The sequence below is a fragment of the Zootermopsis nevadensis genome, unplaced genomic scaffold (assembly GCF_977971745.1).
Source record: "Zootermopsis nevadensis isolate Lab colony 2312 unplaced genomic scaffold, Znev_1.0 Znev_ptg000030l, whole genome shotgun sequence".
In the NCBI taxonomy this organism is placed as follows: Eukaryota; Metazoa; Arthropoda; class Insecta; order Blattodea; family Termopsidae; genus Zootermopsis; species Zootermopsis nevadensis.
This window is the reverse complement of record NW_028259162.1, coordinates 18,571,545-18,592,152: the sequence shown is the minus strand read 5'-3', so window position 1 is coordinate 18,592,152 and position 20,608 is coordinate 18,571,545. Positions and strand designations below refer to the sequence as shown.

The 20,608-nt window shown below is 41.9% G+C and overlaps 1 long non-coding RNA gene across 1 annotated transcript in view; it reads left to right on the top strand.

Annotated features, from left to right (window-relative positions):
- The window catches only part of LOC147872206 (uncharacterized), a 481,048-nt gene extending 466,128 nt beyond the window's left edge, over positions 1–14,920 (top strand). The window contains exon 2 of the long non-coding RNA XR_015537770.1: positions 14,259–14,920. This is a non-coding gene — a long non-coding RNA (uncharacterized LOC147872206). The remainder of the gene's footprint in view (positions 1–14,258) is intronic.
- Positions 14,921–20,608: the final 5,688 nt, after the last annotated feature.

Below are 20,608 nucleotides of genomic sequence, written 5' to 3'. Positions count from 1 at the left end.
CATTCTGATACTTTATGTGGTTTCCAAATAGTTTGTTGCTGTTCGTAAAACATGTAGCATTGCGTGTCCTGATAAGGACATAGGAGTATCTTTGATAAGTGCTCATCGAGCAACGGAACAACTGGAATTATGGTCGCACCGATGTCATTGCGTTAGCTGAAACAACGGATGCAGGAATTCGAAATGGCCATTTGTTTCATCCTGTGCTTAAAGAGGTCCTTTGTAGCAGGTACATAGGGTTGCACGGTAAATTGAACTCCGTGTTTGAAACTTAAGATGGCAACGAGAATTTTACCCGTATGTACTGTTACGATTAAACTGCCTGGTGTCGAATCTGGAAAAATCTGTGCCATATTCTGAAATCGATATTGAGTTTCGTGTATTTTATCGAGTTATGACGCCACCTGTCCCTCGCCGTAGCGGCGCGGTCTGAGACGTCTTCCTTCGGACCGGTGATACGGAATGCGCGCTGGTTCGAGTCTCGGGGAAAGAAATTTCTCACGAGCTTTCGACCTGTGTATGGGACCGGTGCCAACCCAGCATCGTGAGGAAATTGGGGAGCTACAATGGGTAGCGTAATCCGGTTAGGAAAGCTAGCAATGGCTGGGGGTTCGTCGTGCTGACCACGCGTCACCCTATATCTGGTTGGATGATCGTGAACGTGAGGCCAGCAGCCAGATACTCGGCTTTGACTCTTAGAGGGCTGTTATGCCACGTATTATTATTATTATCACGCCACTCATGATATGCACTGATAACAGAATTTTCTGATGAATTTCGGTTACCAAATGTCCTTTGAAAAGGTTATGGAAGGGAGCGTCATAGCCAAATTCAAGACTCTTCCTGTACTTTCCCGGGGACTGAGGAGAACGTTAACAAATCCATTCAGGATAGACTCTTGGGATCGAGTTTTAAACCTGAAACTTGGCGAATACGAAACTGTACTTTCGCTGTGTGACTACACAGAATCTGTAATAAATCCTTTATGAAGTGCATTAGCTTGTCGGTGACTTAGTTTGCTTTCCTTATAAAATATACGTATGTAACGTGTGATATTGATTAAGCATGTGTCGGATCCGACCCTGCAGGGTGCGAGGGTGACAGCGCACTGCGTTGTCGGTCCGTAAACCCACGCACGCCATCGAGTGGAGCCAAGGTGCCCTCATACAGCGGTGGCGGATCGCCGGGGACTAATAGCTTGTGCTTTGTGTTTGTACAAGAAAACGTATCCCAACTACGACGAGTAAGTGAAAACCGGATATTACCGGTTTACGTTAAATAAGCCATAAGTCAGAGCTTGTGTTCTGCATAAATGCCAATCTATTGAATATAATTCTAATGTATTGTAGTATTTAATTCCTCTGGCCTCTGAGTTCACTCCGGTCCTGGAGCCCACCCAACCTCCCATCCAATGAGTACCGGGGTCCTTTCCACGGGGGTAAAGCCGGCCGGGGCGTGATGCTGACTACTCACCCCATCTAGTGCCGAGGTCAAGAATGAGTAGGAACTCTACCTCTCCTCCCCACGCGCCTACATGGCGTATAGAGGGACAACTTTACATAATTTACAATATAGATCTAAAGTTTTTCATACAATCATTTTGTTGCAAGTACGGGTTTTGTCAAATAATGCAAACACTCTGTTTTACCCAACAGGTAGGGTATTACAGGGAACTGTATGTATGTATGTTTTATATATATATATACACGAGGCGCGTCCTCAAAGTAAGTTTCCCTGGGGCCGTTTACAGAAACAAAACACAATTTCATGGAAATATTTATTGCAACAGATACAGCAAGTGTCCAGCTATTTTTCAACATATTCGCCACCGGAATTGAGACATTGGTCATACCGTGGGACCAACTTTTGAATACCTGTGTCGTAGAAGTCTGCCGCCTGGGATTGGAACCACTGTGTGACAACCATCTCCGCCTCTCTGTCATTCTCAAAACGCTGACGCTGACCGGACAGGAATTTCTTGAGGTGTAGGAAAAGATGGAAATCACTGGGAGCGAGGTCCGGGCTGTAGGGTGAATGATTAAACACCTCCCAGCTGAACTCCTGCAGGAGACTTGCTGTCCGTCGAGCCGTGTGCGGCCTAGCGTTATCACTGACCGCACTTCACAGTCGGCGGGAGCTGGAATAAGAACCTCCATCTTCAACAGCTGCAACGATGCTACTGTGAGAACGCGGGAAGTTCCGTTAGTGCATGCGCCATGCTACGTCATTGCTCTATCACGTACGCACAGTCGCTTCACGCAATATAAGGTTTGCTAGCTGTGGGACAAGTGGGAAACTTACTTTGAGGACGCGCCTCGTGTATATATATATATATATATATATATATATATATATATATATATATTTATATTGTAGCGTAACGATTGTGATTATTTGAACGGTTGTGTGAGACAGCTGAAAAATTGTTGTGTATAGGCACGAATGCCATTTTCGATTAATATTCTTGCAAATGTGACAGCTGTTTCGTCACGGTCAATTCTTCGACTCCCGCGCAAACGCCGTGTGTTCAGTAACTACACAGACTTCTTTTCAACCAACCTTCAATAGCTTTTGAGTGTGAAAATGTCTCTTCGCAATAAATACAATTTTGTTCCGATGATTCACCTGAGGTAGCTTCATGTTTGTTTGTTTTTTATCTGGAATGTAACGTCTTGAATGGCTCTCTTTGCATTTATGCTATATCTAATTTCGTTTTGCAAGCCGTCTTTGTTTATCTTTCCGTGTTTATTCACATCAGTAGTGCTTGCTAATTAATTTTTGTGGGATACGGAGAATAGGATATCTTGTGGTAATAATTTTGAAAGCGACTTCATGATTATAGAGTGAACAAACCAACAACTATTAACACTATAATAAGACACTATTGCCATACGCGTTTAGACCTCAAGAGGTCATCATCAGTGGCATCAGGGAAATTAATACATATAGTCAAATGGTTCGAGAAAATTTCATAATTAAAATAAAAGGTAATTGACAAGATGGCTGCACTAGATTCTGTTATTCACAGGAGTAAAACTCGCACTTAGCTGTTGATTCCGTTGTACGGTGGCCGTTGCTGGTCTCGGCGAGCTGATACCACTGACGATGACCTCTTGAGGTCGAAACGCGTATGGCAATAGTGTCTTATTATAGTGTTAATAGTTGTTGGTTTGTTCACTCTATATTCTAATACACTACACGGTATGCAAAGTTTTAAGACTTCATGATTGTTTGACTGAATGCCTGAGTTCCTGCTGTTCGACCAGGAGGCTATATGGACACCCTTAATTATTGTATGTGGGAAAATTAACATCATTACAACCATTTCTCACAATTAAAGTTGTTGGGTGATGACTGACTTATGCGAGCGGATCGGTCTGTGGTATCTGATTCTTGAAACATCCAGTTTGGAAAAGTGTTTGGATCCAATAATGAAATCTCAGTGTAGGGTATGAGGTTTTCACGGAGATGAGTCTGAAGATGGCCATCGCCCTGGTGATGGAGGCAGCAAGGACCTCTGAGACGTCGAGAAATTTCTACCAGACCACACGGCGCAACAATCCAGAAGACAACCATCTTCAAATCTCAGTGTTTCTGAAATTATTAACCCCGTAACAGCTGTTTCTCCAGACGCAGTTTTAATGTACGCCGCAACATAAATTCTGGATGCAGTTGGAGCCATTTCCGCGTTCTGTCCTCGTAACACTGGTTCAAAGAAACCGTAAAGGGAAACATGAAGAGATTGGAAACTGTGGATGGCGTGTGATGGGAAGCACAGCGTGACGAATTCGCGCGAGTTCAATCAACTCCTGGCTTTTTGTTTGGCTTTCGAGTCAATCCAAAGGCAGATGGAGGGGGGGGGTTCATTTATGTTGGTTTTGGAAATTCAATAAAACAGTTGAGCCACTTGAGAAATGTTTCCGTTTGCATCCGGGCACTGGCGTGATACTCCGCTGTGCTGCTTGGTGGTGCATTCTCTCATGGGCATGAAACTGCAAGAGGTGCTCATGAGAATATCAGCAGTGAGTCCTGAAGAAAAGCCTCCTACCTGCCTCTTTACTCGCAGTCCAAGCACTTCTGTCTGCTTGCTTTGTGCGGTCGAAATTCCAATTTTATCAACAATACAGATGAAGATTTCCGTCTTCTGGGTTGTTGCGCTGTGTAGTCTGGTCGATGTTAACCAACGTTTCAGAGGTCATACTGCCTCCGTCATCAGGGCGGTGAGTATGAAGATTTCTGTCTTCTGGGTTGTTGCGCTGTGAAGTCTGGTCGATGTTAACCAACGTTTCAGAGGTCATACTGCCTCCGTCATCAGGGCGATGAGTATGAAGATTTCTGTCTTCTGGGTTGTTGCGCTGTGTTGTCAGGTCGATGTTTACCAACGTTTCAGAGGTCATACTGCCTCCGTCATCAGGGCGATGAGTATGAAGATTTCTGTCTTCTGGGTTGTTGCGCTGTGTAGTCTGGTAGATGTTAACCAACGTTTCAGAGGTCATACTGCCTCCTTTATCAGGGTGATAGTATGAAGATTTCTGTCTTTTGGGTTGTTGCGCTGTGTAGTCTGGTCGATGTTAACCAACGTTTCAGAGGTCATACTGCCTCCGTTATCAGGGTGATAGTATGAAGATTTCTGTCTTCTGGGTTGTTGCGCTGTGTAGTCTGGTCGATGTTAACCAACGTTTCAGAGGTCATACTGCTTCCATCATCAGGGCGATGAGTATGAAGATTTCTGTCTTCTGGGTTGTTGCGCTGTGTTGTCAGGTCGATGTTTACCAACGTTTCAGAGGTCATACTGCCTCCGTCATCAGGGCGATGAGTATGAAGATTTCTGTCTTCTGGGTTGTTGCGCTGTGTAGTCTGGTCGATGTTAACCAACGTTTCAGAGGTCATACTGCCTCCGTTATCAGGGTGATAGTATGAAGATTTCTGTCTTCTGGGTTGTTGCGCTGTGTTGTCAGGTCGATGTTTACCAACGTTTCAGAGGTCATACTGCCTCCGTCATCAGGGCGATGAGTATGAAGATTTCTGTCTTCTGGGTTGTTGCGCTGTGTAGTCTGGTCGATGTTAACCAACGTTTCAGAGGTCATACTGCCTCCGTTATCAGGGTGATAGTATGAAGATTTCTGTCTTTTGGGTTGTTGCGCTGTGTAGTCTGGTCGATGTTAACCAACGTTTCAGAGGTCATACTGCCTCCGTCATCAGGGCGATGAGTATGAAGATTTCTGTCTTCTGGGTTTTTGCGCTGTGTTGTCAGGTCGATGTTAACCAACGTTTCAGAGGTCATACTGCCTCCGTCATCAGGGCGATGAGTATGAAGATTTCTGTCTTCTGGGTTGTTGCGCTTTGTAGACTGGTAGATGTTTACCAACGTTTCAGAGGTCATACTGCCTCCATCATCAGGGCGATGAGTATGAAGATTTCTGTCTTCTGGGTTGTAGCGCTGTGTAGTCTGGTCGATGTTAACCAACGTTTCAGAGGTCATACTGCCTTCGTTATCAGGGTGATAGTATGAAGATTTCTGTCTTCTGGGTTGTTGCGCTGTGTTGTCAGGTCGATGTTTACCAACGTTTCAGAGGTCATACTGCCTCCGTCATCAGGGCGATGAGTATGAAGATTTCTGTCTTCTGGGTTGTTGCGCTGTGTAGTCTGGTCGATGTTAACCAACGTTTCAGAGGTCATACTGCCTCCGTTATCAGGGTGATAGTATGAAGATTTCTGTCTTTTGGGTTGTTGCGCTGTGTAGTCTGGTCGATGTTAACCAACGTTTCAGAGGTCATACTGCCTCCGTCATCAGGGCGATGAGTATGAAGATTTCTGTCTTCTGGGTTGTTGCGCTGTGTTGTCAGGTCGATGTTTACCAACGTTTCAGAGGTCATACTGCCTCCGTCATCAGGGCGATGAGTATGAAGATTTCTGTCTTCTGGGTTGTTGCGCTGTGTAGTCTGGTAGATGTTAACCAACGTTTCAGAGGTCATACTGCCTCCTTTATCAGGGTGATAGTATGAAGATTTCTGTCTTTTGGGTTGTTGCGCTGTGTAGTCTGGTAGATGTTAACCAACGTTTCAGAGGTCATACTGCCTCCGTTATCAGGGTGATAGTATGAAGATTTCTGTCTTTTGGGTTGTTGCGCTGTGTAGTCTGGTCGATGTTAACCAACGTTTCAGAGGTCATACTGCCTCCGTCATCAGGGCGATGAGTATGAAGATTTCTGTCTTCTGGGTTTTTGCGCTGTGTTGTCAGGTCGATGTTAACCAACGTTTCAGAGGTCATACTGCCTCCGTCATCAGGGCGATGAGTATGAAGATTTCTGTCTTCTGGGTTGTTGCGCTTTGTAGACTGGTAGATGTTTACCAACGTTTCAGAGGTCATACTGCCTCCATCATCAGGGCGATGAGTATGAAGATTTCTGTCTTCTGGGTTGTAGCGCTGTGTAGTCTGGTCGATGTTAACCAACGTTTCAGAGGTCATACTGCCTTCGTTATCAGGGTGATAGTATGAAGATTTCTGTCTTCTGGGTTGTTGCGCTGTGTTGTCAGGTCGATGTTTACCAACGTTTCAGAGGTCATACTGCCTCCGTCATCAGGGCGATGAGTATGAAGATTTCTGTCTTCTGGGTTGTTGCGCTGTGTAGTCTGGTCGATGTTAACCAACGTTTCAGAGGTCATACTGCCTCCGTTATCAGGGTGATAGTATGAAGATTTCTGTCTTTTGGGTTGTTGCGCTGTGTAGTCTGGTCGATGTTAACCAACGTTTCAGAGGTCATACTGCCTCCGTCATCAGGGCGATGAGTATGAAGATTTCTGTCTTCTGGGTTGTTGCGCTGTGTTGTCAGGTCGATGTTTACCAACGTTTCAGAGGTCATACTGCCTCCGTCATCAGGGCGATGAGTATGAAGATTTCTGTCTTCTGGGTTGTTGCGCTGTGTAGTCTGGTAGATGTTAACCAACGTTTCAGAGGTCATACTGCCTCCTTTATCAGGGTGATAGTATGAAGATTTCTGTCTTTTGGGTTGTTGCGCTGTGTAGTCTGGTAGATGTTAACCAACGTTTCAGAGGTCATACTGCCTCCGTTATCAGGGTGATAGTATGAAGATTTCTGTCTTTTGGGTTGTTGCGCTGTGTAGTCTGGTAGATGTTTACCAACGTTTCAGAGGTCATACTGCCTCCGTCATCAGGGCGGTATCAGTAAAATCAGATTTCTTTCAAATAACCAAGAAGTAAGCATTTTCAGCGTTATTCTTTTTGCATATTGACAGACTCCTCCTGCTTAACAAATAACCCACAATTCACAAGTGAGTGACACTTCCCAGGTGAGAACACGGCACGTCGTTATACCCAAGCGTGCTCTGCAGCACAGGAATGATTGTGGAGTGTTAGGGCTGATCAGTTCCTCATGCGTAAATATTTGTTCTTGCCGATATCTGCATGCGGTAACAGCAATGTACATGTGGCCTATAATGCCCGTGTTAACCGAGATTCTTACTATCAACGCTCAGGTTGTGTAATTATCGGCAAACATTCTGTAGTCACTTCGCCTTGAAGATGAAGGTTGTAAGGATAACGTCTGCAGTGTAACCACCTTTACATGGTACCTTATCTCAAGAAGGGGTCGGCATCAGCATTGAACCGCCCTGAGAGCTTGAAATCATGTATAAAATATTGTCTAACATTCATCATTCATAAGGGAACAGACAGAGAATGAAGATAATAGGCTTACGTCTTTGTGGACTGAACTTAACTGAACTGAACTGCCTCGGGAGAAGGTCCGATCGCTGGTGGGCTGTTCTATTAGCGGTGTTGCACGTTCAGGTTTTTAATAAGTGAATAAGGGTCAGATGCTTCGAGGGATGACGTGCCGCTCATGTTCCTAAATCCACTAGTCAAGTTTCGGTAGTTTGAAACGTGTTTGCGTGTATTACACTATTCAGTTAAAAATACTGAGACATGAGTAAATGTATGTTAAAAAACGTGCTCTTTACTTTCACTTGAAATTTTGTTATTGTTTGTCACTGTCTAGTGTTACACAACATTTTTCCGCGGCCCTCCCTAATTTGATGATTGCGATCACCCTGATGACGGAGGCAGTATGACCTCTGAAACGTTGGTAAACATCGACCAGACTACACAGTGCAACAACCCAGAAGACAGAAATCTTCATACTCATCGCCCTGATGACGGAGGCAGTATGACCTCTGAAACGTCGGTAAACATCTACCATACTACACAGCGCAACAACCCAGAAGAGAGAAATCTTCATACTCATCGCCCTGATGACGGAGGCAGTATGACCTCTGAAACGTTGGTAAACATTGACCAGACTACACAGCGCAACAACCCAGAAGACAGAAATCTTCATACTCATCGCCCTGATGATGGAGGCAGTATGACCTCTGAAACGTTGGTGGAAATCTACCAGACTACACAGCGCATCAACCCAGAAGAGAGAAATCTTCATACTCATCGCCCTGATGATGGAGGCAGTATGACCTCTGAAACGTTGGTGGAAATCTACCAGACTACACAGCGCATCAACCCAGAAGAGAGAAACCTTCAGTTTCACCTCTCAAATTCTACGCTTCCTAATTTGACTATGATTCATGAAGGTACGCGTGGGTACCTGGGCCCTTTCCCGAGGCGTGATCCCAAGCACTCACCCCCTTCTAGTGCCGAGGTTAGGAATGAGTAGGAGCTATACGCATTTCCCTCCAAGCGCCTTCATGGCGTGTAGCGAGACAGCTTTCTTTACGTTTTCACGAAAGCACACCACAAAATTTTTCATCACAAACCTACCATCGTCATGAGTATTAGTCTACATATAAATCCTTGCCTTGTAAGTATGCAGGCACATGAAAGCAACACATTTTGAATAAAACTGTGGATTACGAACATCTGGGTGTATTGTGAGTTCTAATAACGAAATATCAACATACAGCCTTTTTTTAAATGTAACGTGAGAATATTAAATTTTCATATAAAAGTTCGCGTCACACCGGTTGTGAAACTCTGGTTTTGTGTTCAGTCTCATGACGGATGTCGATGATTAGGAGTTTACGTTTTAGACCGTGCATTGCAGCTATTATCTTTGCAATACCATTGAATTCGTCAGCCATTTTATTTGAAACATACTTAATAACCCAGAATAGTGATTGTAGCATACGTAATGCCTTTTCATTTACATAATTTTTGCTGTAATTTAAGCGATTCTGCGGTTGGTAGTAGCCGAGAGCGTGACTTATATGGAGACAGTGTTCTCTAAAATGTTTACATGACACTAGACACCTATATACACTTTATATCTTAATTTATATCTTAATTGCGTCATTACACACAACACATCAATTACAACCCGGTATGTTTTACTACCTTTTAATACATTTTATTCTGATTCATTTACATTTTATTACGTTGTATTACGTGTTAACTTTTTAAATTATTATATTTCCTATGTCAATATCCAAAATCACGACTTGAAAAATTAATTTTACAGATATAAAACATCCAAGTACAACCTCCAAACCAAAAGGAAGAGAAAAAGCTTAAAATTAAACAAATTAAAATAATCAATAAACGCAACGTAAAATGTACTACAGTTTTTAAAATATATTAAAATTGATAGACCTGATGATGATGTAATACACATTGAAACATGTCGTCGAATACAAAAAATATAACATGATGCAGTGTCTACTGAGAATGTTGTAATTTTAGATAATTTTAAACAACATTATTTTAAGTTTGTGTATAGACGGAAAATAAAAATATTGTACCTATATACACATTTTGCATGAGTTATGTGTGTAATTGTTTACGGCGTGTAAGTTAACCCTCTTGTGGAAAATTAACTGTTAATTTACGCAGTGTTTTTTTTAAGATAGCGTCTTATGCGAAAATGGAGAAATAACTACCGACTGAGCTTTGCATCCAGCCTTTTAACAGCAAGGAAAGTCGAGGCTCCTGATAAGATTTTCTTATATATTTTTTTAGTTTTTTACATCAGCTCGCTGTTCCATTCTTTGTGGCTGACAATGACACATATCCCTCTGGCGGAGAAGCCGCAAATCAAGCAGCGGAAATAAATTGACTTGCATTTGTTTCCTCTCTGCACGCTGTTTATAATGCCTTGTGCTGCGTTCAGATAAATGGCTTTCAAGATTTTAACACTGTTAACATAAAATTATTATTATTATTATTACTATTTTACACTTGAGAGGAAGGCGAGTCATTTATCACTTTCGCTTAAGGAATATTTGTTCAGGGCCACGGTTTTCTGTAAAAGGAACTGCTGAAGCCCATGTGTTGTTACTTAAAGCTCAGGATATGACCTGAGGCCCGTCTGGCAAAGGAACACTTCGATTTCCACTCTGCCCCTTGTGGTAGGATGATGCAGAACACGAAGTCGATGGTCACCAAAGAGAGCGTTGGGTGTATGTAGGCGTTGCATTCTCCATGTTTGATTGTGTCAAAGTAAATGCAGCAACAAGAAGAAAGAATTTCAAGAAGTATTGAGGGAGGAATGTTAAGGATTCATGGAAGTCGTAGAGAGACGAAAGTAAGGAAGAGGGGATTGCAGAGAAGAAACGGGAAAAAATAACAAAATATGGACGAATTCGATAAATTAATATCGAACGTGGGAAAGATTAATGAGAACGAAGAACGAATATTTCTGTCTTCTGGGTTGTTGCGCTGTGTAGTCTGGTCGATGTTAACCAACGTTTCAGAGGTCATACTGCCTCCGTCATCAGGGCGATGAGTATGAAGATTTCCGTCTTCTGGGTTGTTGCGCTGTGTAGTCTGGTTAATGTTAACCAACGTTCCAGAGGTCATACTGCTTCCGTCATCAGGGCGATGAGTATGAAGATTTCTGTCTTCTGGGTTGTTGCGCTGTGTAGTCTGGTAGATGTTTACCAACGTTTCAGAGGTCATACTGCTTCCGTCATCAGGGCGATGAGTATGAAGATTTCTGTCTTCTGGGTTGTTGCGCTGTGTAGTCTGGTTAATGTTAACCAACGTTCCAGAGGTCATACTGCTTCCGTCATCAGGGCGATGAGTATGAAGATTTCTGTCTTCTGGGTTGTTGCGCTGTGTAGTCTGGTAGATGTTTACCAACGTTTCAGAGGTCATACTGCCTCCGTCATCAGAGTATGAAGATTTCTGTCTTCTGGGTTGTTGCGCCGTGTAGTCTGGTCGATGTTAACCAACGTTTCAGAGGTCATACTGCCTCCGTCATCAGGGCGATGAGTATGAAGATTTCTGTCTTCTGGGTTGTTGCGCTGTGTAGTCTGGTCGATGTTTACCAGCGTTTCAGAGGTCATACTGCCTCCGTCATCAAGGCGATGAGTATGAAGATTTCTGTCTTCTGGGTTGTTGCGCTGTGTAGTCTGGTCGATGTCAACCAACGTTTCAGAGGTCATACTGCCTCCGTCATCAGGGCGATGAGTATGAAGATTTCTGTCTTCTGGGTTGTTGCGCTGTGTAGTCTGGTCGATGTTAACCAACGTTTCAGAGGTCATACTGCCTTCGTCATCAGGGCGATGAGTATGAAGATTTCTGTCTTCTGGGTTGTTGCGCTGTGTAGTCTGGTCGATGTTTACCAACGTTTCAGAGGCCATACTGCCTCCGTCATCAGGGCGATGAGTATGAAGATTTCTGTCTTCTGGGTTGTTGCGCTGTGTAGTCTGGTCGATGTTTACCAACGTTTCAGAGGCCATACTGCCTCCGTCATCAGGGCGATGAGTATGAAGATTTCTGTCTTCTGGGTTGTTGCGCTGTGTAGTCTGGTCGATGTTTACCAACGTTTCAGAGGCCATACTGCCTCCGTCATCAGGGCGATGAGTATGAAGATTTCTGTCTTCTGGGTTGTTGCGCTGTGTAGTCTGGTCGATGTTTACCAACGTTTTAGAGGTCATACTGCCTCCGTCATCAGGGCGATGAGTATGAAGATTTCTGTCTTCTGGGTTGTTGCGCTGTGTAGTCTGGTCGATGTTAACCGACGTTTCAGAGGTCATACTGCCTCCGTCATCAGAGCGATGTGTATGAAGATTTCTCTCTTCTGGGTTGATGCGCTGTGTAATCTGGTCGATGTTTACCAACGTTTCAGAGGTCATACTGCCTCCGTCATCAGAGTATGAAGATTTCCGTCTTCTGGGTTGTTGCGCTGTGTAGTCTGGTCGATGTTTAGCAACGTTTCAGAGGTCATACTGCCTCCGTCATCAGAGTATGAAGATTTCCGTCTTCTGGGTTGTTGCGCTGTGTAGTCTGGTCGATGTTTACCAACGTTTCAGAGGTCATACTGCCTCCGTCATCAGGGCGATGAGTATGAAGATTTCTGTCTTCTGGGTTGTTGCGCTGTGTAGTCTGGTAGATGTTTACTAACGTTTCAGAGGTTATACTGCCTCCGTCATCAGAGTATGAAGATTTCCGTCTTCTGGGTTGTTGCGCTGTGTAGTCTGGTCGATGTTTAGCAACGTTTCAGAGGTCATACTGCCTCCGTCATCAGGGCGATGAGTATGAAGATTTCTGTCTTCTGGGTTGTTGCGCTGTGTAGTCTGGTAGATGTTTACTAACGTTTCAGAGGTTATACTGCCTCCGTCATCAGAGTATGAAGATTTCCGTCTTCTGGGTTGTTGCGCTGTGTAGTCTGGTCGATGTTTATCAACGTTTCAGAGGTCATACTGCCTCCGTCATCAGGGCGATGAGTATGAAGATTTCTGTCTTCTGGGTTGTTGCGCTGTGTAGTCTGGTAGATGTTTACTAACGTTTCAGAGGTTATACTGCCTCCGTCATCAGAGTATGAAGATTTCCGTCTTCTGGGTTGTTGCTCTGTGTAGTCTGGTCGATGTTTAGCAACGTTTCAGAGGTCATACTGCCTCCGTCATCAGAGTATGAAGATTTCTGTCTTCTGGGTTGTTGCGCTGTGTAGTCTGGTCGATGTTTAGCAACGTTTCAGAGGTCATACTGCCTCCGTCATCAGAGTATGAAGATTTCCGTCTTCTGGGTTGTTGCGCTGTGTAGTCTGGTCGATGTTTACCAACGTTTCAGAGGTCATACTGCCTCCGTCATCAGGGCGATGAGTATGAAGATTTCTGTCTTCTGGGTTGTTGCGCTGTGTAGTCTGGTAGATGTTAACCAACGTTTCAGAGGTCATACTGCCTCCGTCATCAGAGTATGAAGATTTCTGTCTTCTGGGTTGTTGCGCTGTGTAGTCTGGTCGATGTTTACCAACGTTTCGGGGGTCATACTGCTTCCGTCATCAGGGCGATGATCAGGACGCAACAACCCTGAAAACAGAAATCTTCATACTCACTGCTGTGAAAACCTCAAATCTTACAAGAATAAAAAACGCTAAGAAAGCACGTGGAGAGGAAACGAGGTAGTAAAAAGGTGATGAGTTTCAACTTAGAAAAATATGAAGGAGTTAAAAACAGAAGCGATTTTTAAGTTTTATCTTCCTCTGCGGGCGATATTAACGCCAAATGTTGACAAGAAAATTGACATAGAAGAACGTACTGATGTCAGGCCGTTTAAGTTTTCAGCTTCACGTTTCTGCTGATCTTTTAAGAATGGTGGAAGGTCACAGCTGGTCTTTCAGCACAGATAGAATTTGTACCCCGTCAACAAAAACAGAGCTTTGCATATTTTCGTGATTAATTTGTTTCCCCCAAATTGCAGTGTTGCGGTTTACACTTGAGAGACAAATGAAAATGTCTGATAATCTGAATGTTTGTGTTCTGTTTCGGAGCAGTGAGGCCCTGATCTAAAAACATTGCCCGCGTATCGAGAGCGTAGCCGAGAGTAAACTGACAGCTGAACATCTGAATAGCGACTGCTTGTATATGTGTAGTTGTTCATGATTATTATTGTAATACATGGTTCATGTTAAGAGTGAATGGTCTTTGGAAGCCAGGTTGTGGATCAGAGATAGCGCTGTGTTAGCAGATGTACATGGATAGTTAGTTGGTTTAGCTGTCCCTGACAGTGTTTTGTTTGGATACCTGGAAATGGTTTCCCTGTCATAGTCACCGGGTAGTACACCTACACTCATGGTTCAACGCAGGCATGCCAGATGGCAAAGCTGGCAGACACACATCACTAAAAAATTAGTAACATAATTCGCTTTCTCTTAAAACACTTTTTTGCGAGGGGTGAAAACCAAATTGGAATCGAATTTTTGAATAATTTATCGAAAGCATTGTCTGTCTGTTGAGGACGCTATGTAAGTTTTTCCGATTGTGATCAAATTTCTTCTTTTTTATGTTTCAGGTAAGTTTAAACTGGACCAACGGAGGATACGTTAATAGGAGCGCGAATTTCCAGCCGTAAGCGACGTCACATTAACACAGCCTGTGGATGGACTCTTTGGCAACGCCTTTGGAATCGACTTATGCGGTAATCGAATTAGAATGTTTTGCATTGCTCTTGAGATATTCCTGTTTTATCGTAGTCTGTCTATAGGATGGTACAAGTAATGTTAAATTTCTGGCCAAGAGTCGCTGCATGGTATTGTACAGTTAAGCACAATCATTCCAGTCCTCGGTTCTACACGAGGTAAGCGGTTAGCTCCACTTCCATGCCACTGGATGGAGTCCGCGTGGGCTCGGAGCCTCTCTGGCGTATCAGACTAATGCATTCTGCGGTCAAAATGCAGGATTACTGAATGTTAAATTAGGTGATACAACAAGTAACCACTGTGCGTTTCAGCGTCAATAATTGAATTTACATGTAGAGAGTTAAATAAAGGCTGGTGATGTCATGTGTTGGTCTCTGCTTGTGCAACGTGCCCTCAAAGATTTGCTGTATTTTATGTATTGGAAACCTGGTTCGAACTTGGGACCACATAAATGTGTACAAATTCCATCTGCAGCACAGTGAGGTTTGGCATTCCGTTTTCTTCAAATTATTTTACGTCTTCGATTTGTCTAAAGAACTCCATTTCAGATGTTCAATTCAGTTATCTTTGTTTAATTTGTTTATTTGTTTAAATCTTATCAGTCTAATCACAATAAAATTCCTATTAAATATTAAAATATTAAAATATTACCATAATTAACATTTATATATTTAAAATATATTATATGATGTTCTCTATCGAAATGTTCGATTTACATTAGATCATCAATTTTTACACGACATGTTTCAGTTCTAAAAGAACCATCTTCAGGTGTATAAAATTATATAAACTTAAATATAATTTCTTAAATGCAACTTTTAGTCAGATGTTTATCAGATTTCAAATGATGTTTTCTTCTAGATTTATTGTATTTTTAATATCTCGGGTCATCACCTCAGAAGTGTGTGGCGACAAGCTGCAATGTGTCCGTCTCCCGTCTCTGTCGCCTGCCTCGGTCGCTTGTCTCTGTCGCGTGCAGCCAAATTGTACCTTTATAAAATTTTTTTTTTGCATCTACTACGACTCCTTGGGCGAAAAGTCGACTGTACCTTCATAGTACAGCACAGCAGAAATACACGGACACACATGCGACTGGGTTTCAAACCCACCATTCCAATATCCAAGTGGTCAAGACAGTTAAATAGCGATGTGTGGAAACATTATTGGTGTTATAAAGATTAGACTTACGACATAACAACAGAAAGGCCTTGCAGATTCATGTTTTTATGATACTGATATGATTACATGATCCAGTTTTGTTTTCAAGTAGCGGTTTTCCCAGGGTACTTGGCTAAGACCATAGGAACTGAGCCCATATTTATAGCAGGAAAGTAAGTCCCGCGTTTGGGAGTTGAAATCTGCTTCTACCCAAATTAGTTGCGTAGTTCTGATGCAGTAACCACGTTAATTCCTACTCATCATGTCGGTTCTAAGTGATGGGATTACATTCATGCATACACACGTACTCGTCCCATTATATTATTTTACACTGGCTTCGTGAACACGCGCTCTGTTCTTTTGTGGGTGTAACAACGTTAGTTTTTGTCATCTGCGGCAGTGGTTTTCATCTTCTCTGACTCTGCAGTCCATTTTGTAAAAGACTGGCCTTCTGACAGATATACGCGTACGGTACCTGTGTGTATGTTGAGTGTAAACTTCTACCAGACTACACGGCGCAACGACCCAGAAGACAGCCATCTTGAGCCATTGTGAACTGAAGTTATTTTTCAGACTGGTTCCTTTACAAATTACATCGCATGTGGTAGATATCTGGGTTTATGGTGGATGATATTTCAGGTTATCGCGGTGGCGAGTATGAAGATGAATGTCCTCCGGGTTTTTACGCCGTGTAATCTGGTTGAAGTTCGCCGACGTTTCAGGGCAAGATGGCAGCTAGTTGAAAGAAGTACGCATGTTTTTATAGGACTGAGTCACAAATTTATCAGCAGTTTTCGTAATTGGCTTTTTTTCAATAATATTTTAATAATCACTGTTTAATTTTTTGTTTTCTTTGTCTGAAAAACGGATTTATTTACTTCCACGACAACCAGAAATAATTTTCCGGTTGACGGCAGTTTTTACATTTGTCAATTAGAAATATTGCTCGTTCAGTCTTCTGCCCAGTCTCCACACTTGTATTAATTGTTCTTTGAGGTCGGGTACGCACCCAAAGTGCTTCTACGCTTTCTGGGGTTAACCTTACTCGGTCACTATCGACTCACCCAAGTCAGCTGGATTCACATTGAATGAACGCAACCATCTTGCTTGTTGCACAGTAATGAAGCCTGTATTCATTAGGTAACATTTTAAACTTAAGCTTCATTACTTGCTACTAGGTGGACTGCAATTTCAGTAAATACCAAAATGGCGCCGCAAGTGCAGGGTGTTGTGTCACGAAACAAAATCAGTAACGCCAGTGCAGAGGCTATTTCGAAGAGTTTGGTGCTGAACATATCCACTAGAATGTTCGTCTCTGCTTGACACAGGCAGCTTGCACAGAGTGGCAGGTGTTCAGGCCGCCCGACCAATTGTGTTAGCCCGTTAGGTCTTCGGATGTAATTCTGTTACATTTTAGAGTGGGGGTGGGGGTATAGGTTGTACCCGCCTCCCAGTACATCCGAATCTCGGTAAGTTCAAAATTCGCGTTGGAGGTGTGTTTGTGAATCAGTTGGTATATAAATGTTGTCCAGTGTTTGGAATGAGATTGGTTATAGTTTTGATATATGTAGAATCACTAGTGGGGTTTATATTGAAGTCACATATGTGACAATGAAAATTTCGAGATTTCCTGTTTATTGTGTTCAATTTTTTTATTGTTCAAATGGAAATTGTTTCAGGTTCAATTACTTTAAGTGTGCATACTGAACAACCTTGCTGATTATCTACTGGCATAGTTCCAGTTTCAGAGCTTGTTTGTTTAAAGTCACTCCTAAATGTTCGTGTCTTATATCTCTCTCCGTTCTGATCGCATCTCTTTTATGTCTCTCCATTCTGTTCCTGTCTCTTTTATGTCTCTCCATTCAGCTCGTGTCTGTTTTATGTCTCTCCATTCTGCTTGTGTCTGTTTTATGTCTCTCCGTAATGTTTATGTCTTATATCTCTCCATTCTGTTCCTGTCTGTTTTATGTCTCTCCATTCAGCTCGTGTCTGTTTTATGTCTCTCCGTAATGTTTATGTCTTATATCTCTCCATTCTGTTCCTGTCTCTTTTATGTCTCTCCATTCAGCTCGTGTCTGTTTTATGTCTCTCCATTCTGCTTGTGTCTGTTTTATGTCTCTCCGTAATGTTTATGTCTTATATCTCTCCATTCTGTTCCTGTCTCTTTTATGTCTCTCCATTCAGCTCGTGTCTGTTTTATGTCTCTCCATTCTGCTTGTGTCTGTTTTATGTCTCTCCGTAATGTTTATGTCTTATATTTCTCCATTCTGTTCCTGTCTCTTTTATGTCTCTCCATTCTGCTTGTGTCTGTTTTATGTCTCTCCGTAATGTTTATGTCTTATATCTCTCCATTCTGTTCCTGTCTCTTTTATGTCTCTCCGTTCTGCTCGTGTCTGTTTTACAATCTCTCTCCGTATCGGCCAATGCCTACTCTGCATATTTGTTAATCGACATTCATGATAGATTACATCTTCTTTCGTTTTTGTAATCCTTTCTTATACCTTAATTTCCTTTTGTATGTGTTTAACATTTTGTATGTAACCTACAAAGTCTCTTTAAAATTTCGCCACCGAAATGTATCAACAAAACTGCCATGTACTCTATTAATTGTACTGTGTTTTTTATTATTTGAAGTAAATGTTCACGTATTTAATTCTCACTGGATATAGTTATGAACCCTTAGGCCATTTGTATTATCGTTGTTTTGGGCAAATAAATAAATAAATAACTCTGGTCTATATACGAAAATATAGTGTGATTTTGTTTATCCCTGCTTTGTGAAACGCTACCAAAATTTCTCATTGTATGTAAACGTTGTTCAAATCGCATAGTCTCGTGTCGCAGAGAGACTGTCGTGATGTTGGCAGCAGTGATTATTTTTCTTAGTGAGCTATATAAATCTTTCCATGTCTATCGTAGAAGGTTGAAAGCGGCACTATGACGCCAGAATAAATGTACACAATATCTCAGACAGACAGGGTAGGGAGTAACTGGATGCTATTAATTGGGGACTGTTCTAGCTCCAGTAAGGTTCACTGTGCGGTCTGAAATGACTATGAATTCAACTTTAGTAACTTGAATTTTATTCTTATGGCTAATACTGAGTGCTTGTTTGTGGCCAGCCATTGATTAAAACACGTGTGTTCCGAATTCTTCCACTAGGGTACACATTAGTGCCACTGCCCACGTGGTAATTGGTTTTAATGTAATTAAAAGTGCTTTTTTATCCAGGTCTGGTCATAAACTTTGATTGGTGCAAGCCTCGACGACTCGGCGAGTGTGTTGTGGAAATTTTTGGTGCTCGTGTGGGTGAATAAACAAACAAGTGGACAGATAACAGATAGAAAACAATGGCCGATAGAAATTACTGACAAGATTAAGGAAACTAAGTTCACTGGAATATTCTTTCCAGATAAAAGTAGTTTTAAACGAAAGTTGAATCAGCGGAGGAATATATTGCATGAAGTGTTCGGTGTTATGACTAGAGAAAGGGATCCTGTGGAGCTCTGTGACATTTGTTGATTCATTATACCAATTTTGCCGTAGCCGTAGGCACTGGCGAGTTAATGAATTACGATGGCCCAGCGGTAGGTTTAACATTTATGGAGAGTTGTATAGTTCCGATTTTAGTCGAGTGTGGATTCCAACCACAAAAATCAATTGCTCAAATTACAAGCGGCATTTGTTATTAACGGTATACCAGCAGCTTATTTGAATTCAACAGAAATTCAAAATACGTTTTATACATAATTTGTTGCCCGTTTTATGTCCATATTTTCTGGATTATTTCCCCATTAATGGAGAAATTATTTAATTATTTTATGGAAAGTTTTAATTTTGAGGTGAATAAACTCTTGGGTACTGGAATAGTTTTTATGAGGAAATCGACGTGTTTCTAGAATGGACAAACCTAGGGAAAAAGATAACAGAACTTATGAAAGTTGATGATTAGTCAGATATTATAGATGTTAGGGAAAGGGAACTGTTATTTTGGTGTGGTCGCTTGTGACGAATTGCAGATTTGGCTACCAAAAATCATGATGGCTTGGGTACCTAAGGAAAAGGAAGACAGACCAAAGAGATGGTGCCATGGAAGGGTAGAGATATCTGTGCAGGTTTCAGAATGGAAGGGAGTGGTGTACCATAGTATAGGATGTACCATTTAAAACGCAACCCAACGTTTTTCGGTACAAAACTGAAATCAGAAGCAGGTCAATCCTTCCCCTTGCCATTTGAGGCAAGGTTTTCGTGGTTTCTAGGCCCCTTCAAAACTGCAGATGTGAGAATGAAGTATTCACGTGTGTTCTCGTCCAAATCGTTTGTCATTGTTAATAAAGCACTTGGCAGTACGTATCATGCCACCATGGCACGGAAGACGATTACAATACACCGATTGGTAACAAACTTTCGGGGTGGATGTTGTGTTGCAGAAGATGATTGACGTTTTTAGTATCTGCTGTAAGTCTTTTCTGTGATCTTAAAAACCTTGCATACCGTTTAGTGTATTGAAATATAAAACATGCGTGAAAACAAAACTGTTTACACTTTGAAGGACACTAATGCCAAACGTTTTTCGACCTCAAGAGGTCATCAGTGGTAAAAAAAACCAAGTTAATTCATATAATACAAATCAAGATTATGGTTTTGTAAAGTACATACCATTTATGATCTGTTAAAACCATAATCTTTTTGATTTTTATTATATGAATTAACTTAAATAGTATTAAAAAATATATTAAAATTGGCCGTCAATCACAATATAAGATAATTAAAAGATTAAAATATCATTTTTCGTTCCGTATCGAGTACTCGATTTACATATGGAACATTTACGACATGTTTCGGCTATCATAGTGCCGTCATCAGGCTCTATGATAGCCGAAACATGTCGTAAATGTTCCATATGTAAATCGAGTACTCGATACGGAACGAAAAATGATATTTTAATCTTTTAATTATCTTATATTGTGATTGACGGCCAATTTTAATATATTTTTAATACTATTTAAATAAATCACAATATGACGCACCTACAATATCTTATGAATTAACTTGTTGTTTTGCC